This window comes from Dipodomys ordii, unplaced genomic scaffold, assembly GCF_000151885.1.
Source record: "Dipodomys ordii isolate 6190 unplaced genomic scaffold, Dord_2.0 Scaffold159, whole genome shotgun sequence".
NCBI lineage: Eukaryota > Metazoa > Chordata > Mammalia > Rodentia > Heteromyidae > Dipodomys > Dipodomys ordii.
The window spans coordinates 190,453-194,654 of record NW_012267375.1 but is presented as its reverse complement, the minus strand read 5'-3'; the positions used below and the strand labels follow the sequence as shown (position 1 = coordinate 194,654).

The 4,202-nt window shown below is 49.0% G+C and overlaps 1 protein-coding gene across 1 annotated transcript in view; it reads left to right on the top strand.

Moving 5' to 3' along the window:
• Sumo3 (small ubiquitin-like modifier 3) overlaps positions 1-4,202 on the top strand; it is a 31,217-nt gene that overhangs the window by 15,329 nt on the left and 11,686 nt on the right. The window lies entirely within an intron of this gene.

Here is a 4,202-nt window from a genome sequence, read left to right as displayed (position 1 = left end):
TGGAGATAGGAGTCTCACGGTCTCTCCTGCCCGGGCTGGCTTTGAACCGCAATCCTCAGATCTCAGCCTCCTGAGTGCTAGGATTACAGGCGTGAGCCACCAGCGCCCGGCTCTGTAGTGAATTTTTGTTACTGTACTTTTTGGTTCCAGAATTTCTTCTTGGTTTTAAGTCAGGTATCCAGCTCCTTCTTGAAATTTTCATCTTGTTCCTGGATGTTTTCCTTCATGTCTTCAAGATGGCTGTTTTGAAGTCTATTTCCAGTAGATCTGTCATCAGGGATTTTTAGGGACAGTTCCATCGATTGATTTTTTTCTTCTTCAGTGCTTCACTTTCCTGTTTCTTTTGCAGGCCCGTAGTTTGGGTTGAGAGTCCTGTGTGTGGTGGGTCCTTTCTCCCACTCCCTGCAGTCATTTAAACTCCGTTCCCCTTTACACTCCTCTGGGGCAATCAGGAATTTTGTCTTTGGTGTTCAGCAGTTAAAGGATGCTGTTCCCTAAAATCTATACATTGATCTTTCCTCACCTAATTTATTTCTTCAATTTATTTATTTATTTTTTTTGTCGGTCGTGGGGCTTGAACTCTGGGCCTGGGCGCTGTCACTGAGCTCTTCAGTTCAAGTGAGCACTCTACTGCTTGAGCCACAGCACCACTTCCAGGTTTCTAGTGGTTTATTGGAGATAAGAGTCTCACAGACTTTCCTGCCCGGGCTGGCTTTGAACCATGATGAACCACGATCCTCAGATCTCAGCCTCCTGAGTAGTTAGGATTACAGGTGTGAGCCACTGGCACCCAGTTTCTTCAAATCTTTTTCATCGTCAGTTGTGTGTGTGTGTGTGTCAGTCCTAGGGCTTGAACTCAGGGCCTGGGCAACTGTCCCTGAGCTTTTTTGCTCAAGGCTAGTGCTCTACCACTTGAGCCACAGTTCTACTTAAAGCTTTTTGGTAGTTTGTTGGAGATAAGCATTTCATGGACTTTCCTGCCTGGGCTGGCTTTGAACTATGATCCTCAGATCGCAGCCTCCTGAGGATTAGGCTGACAGCTGTGAGCCATTGGTGCCCAGCCCCAGTTGTTTCTGTTGTTGGTTGTGAGGCTTGAACTCAGGGCCTAGGTGCTGTCCTTGAGCTCTTCTGCTCCATCACTTTGCAACACAGCGCCACTTTCGGTTTTCTGGTGGTTAATTGGAGATAAGAGTCCCACAGACTTTCCTGCCCAGGCTGGTTTTGAACCACGATCCTCAGATCTCAGCCTTCTGAGTAGCTAGGATGACAGGCGTGAGCCACTAGCACCTGGCCCCAGTTGGTACTTTAAAAAAAAAGAAACTTTCCCATGTCTCTGCTGAGAATTTGTTTTCCTAATGTCTTTAGTGTATACTTTTAGTTGAAGGACATAGTTATAGCCAGTTTGCAGCCTATAATAATTCTTGAGTTTTGAGCTGAGCTGACATATGCTGGCTTACTTCCCCTGAGAAATGGTCATGTTTTCCTGTTGTTTGCCTGTCAAGCCTGGTGTTATAAGGGACAGTGGACATTGTGAGCCTTGAGTCTTGGTCTCCTTTGGAGAGTATTCATCTCCCCCACCCACTCTTCTGTTGGCCCTGGATACTGTTGTTTGCTGCAGGTTATGCACTGTGTCTGACTGTGTCCACCAACCCCAGCTCTGCCCACTTCCCAAGGCCTTCTTCTGTAGGTCTGACTGATGTGCAGTTTGGGGGTCGGCCTAGCTTTGTGCTGATGCACACACATGACTTGGGGACTCTCCTCATTACTCTTCCTTCTCTGTCTCTGAGATTCCCACTGCTCTCAGTGGCTCCCAGGGTCCTGAACCAGCCCTCTGGCTACCACAATGGGATTTCTCTAAAACCGCTGACCACAGCATTATTCCACAGCTCCTTAGCACTGTGTTGCCCTCAGCTAAGAGCGGGAACACACAGCAGGGACTCCACATCCACTCTGGACCCCAAGTATTTTCCCCTCGAGGTTTTGGGTGCAAATTCTGTCACCACTGCACATCTCTGTTGCTAGGTCCTTGGCGAGGATTGAGAGGAAAGAGCTAAAACGAAGGCAGAAGGAAAACCGTGGGCTGCACCAGTAGCTCGGGATTGTAACCCTAGCTACTCAGGAGGCTGAGATCTGAGGATCAGGTGTTGAAGCCAGCCTGGGCAGGAAAGTCCATGAGACTCTGATCTCCAATTAACCACCACAAAGCCGGAAGTGGAACTGGGACTCCAGTGATGAGTGCTATCTGGAGCAAAAGAACACAACTGCCAAGCCCAGGATGTGCACACACAAAAAAACAAAAACAAAAGGGTGGCAAGGATGTCTACACCAATCACAGCAATGAGAATCCTGTATTTGAGTGCAGAGCTGTGTTGGCATCAATCATGGCACCAATCAGTGGTCCCACACTGAAATGAAGAACTGGGCCTGCACCAATCCCAGCTACCGAGTTGTCTCACGGTCACCAGTGCTAGCGACTGCAGAAAGCCAGGTGAGCTGTTCAATCTGCCCTGGCTGCACAGCGCCTTCTAAATCTGAGACGTGCTTTAGCAGCAAGCAGCTGTGGTTGTGTTGTGACTTCTTCAAGGTGTCTTTGCATGTTCAATGCAGCCGGGCTGGCATGAGGGCTGTCCAGGTGGCTGCTGGACTATGACCTCACTCTGGGCACCTGGGTACTGGGGAAGAGTCTGACAGCTGCCAACCAGGGAGTCAAATCACCCCCAGGCCCCAGTGTCTTAGCTTACTGAAAGGGAAAGACACATTAAAAGAGGCTTACAGTGAAGTCTTGTCATGAACAATGATTATTTCACAGGGCTTTCACCTCTGTACCCCAAGAACAGGTGGGTCGACAATCTGTCTCACTTGAAAAGTTGCTCCATGGGTCTTTTCTTACGCTGGTGTCTCATTCCATAACCTGCTAATATGGGGTATCACTAGGATTACAAGCCTGAGCCATTGGTGCTCAGCCCCAAGGTTTTGGGGTAATTTTGGGGTATTGCTAATATTTTGTTGTCTAGAGTGTTTGGCCTTTACGGAAGATAGCGCTGAGCTTCCCCCATCCTGTCTACCACCAGTCTCTGCTTCACTTTTGCAAAGTTTTGCTGGTGTATATTCTTCAGCCACGTCTCTTCTCGTCTTCTGGCAACAGGTGTGCTGTGCTTCTCACAGTGCCTCTGTGTGATTTGTCATTTTTTTTCTCTACCTGAGATATGGATGTTTGTTTTTGTAATCTTGGCTTTCCCACTTTGAATATGCGTGCTTCTTTTCAGTGTTGATGTGGGCTTTCTAAATTTTGATTTGTAGCATGATGTCTTTCACTGTATTAGAAAAGTCTTAGCCATTATTTTCTTCAAATGTTTCTTCTGCCCATTTCTTTTTTCTCCGGCTATTCCAGTTACACATATGATGGACTTTTATTAATTTCTGTGTCAGGACTGGGACTTGAACTCAGGGCCTTGTACTCCTACTTGGCTTTTTCTGCTGCAAGCTGGTGCTTTACCACTTGAGCTACACTTTCACTTCTGGCTTTTTTGCTGGTTAACTGTAAACAAGTTTTGTGGGTTTTTTCTTTAAACCTCCTCAGATCTCAGCCTCCTGAGTAGCTAGGATTATAGACGTGAGCCACAACTGCCCGGCTTCTTTTTTATTTTTGAAAACAACAGTCTTTTTACCAGGCTGGCCTGAACTTCCGGGATGACAGGTGTGTACCCCTGTCCAGCTTTTGTTTTTTTAATCGAGATAGTAGTACTCTCAAACATTTTTCCCAGACTGACCTTGAGCCATGACCCTTCTGATGGCAGAAGGCCTCGGATTTAACGTCACATATTCTCTTTTTTAACAGGGCTGCCCTCCTCCACTTGGGCTGCATCTCTTGTCATGATGTCATTTTACAGTGGATGATAGGAGAGGCTGACGCACACTGGGGTCTCTCAATGCTGCCTGCCACCCGCGGGGGAGGTCTGTCCGCCTCTGACCTCGGGGCAGGCTCCGAGCCTTGGGCTCTGGCTGGGATGGAGGGTGGTCCTGACCAGCTTTCCCAGAGCAGTCGGCAATCTCCCCAGAGGTGTGTGTGGGGCCCCGGGATGCTGGGCCTGGCAGTGTTCGCGGGAGCCAGGGGATGGCGAGGGTTCCCAGCCCAGCCCGGCCCGGCTGCAGGGCTGCTGGGAGGCCGGGGCGGCCGCACGGACCGGGCCGGCGCGCGCTCA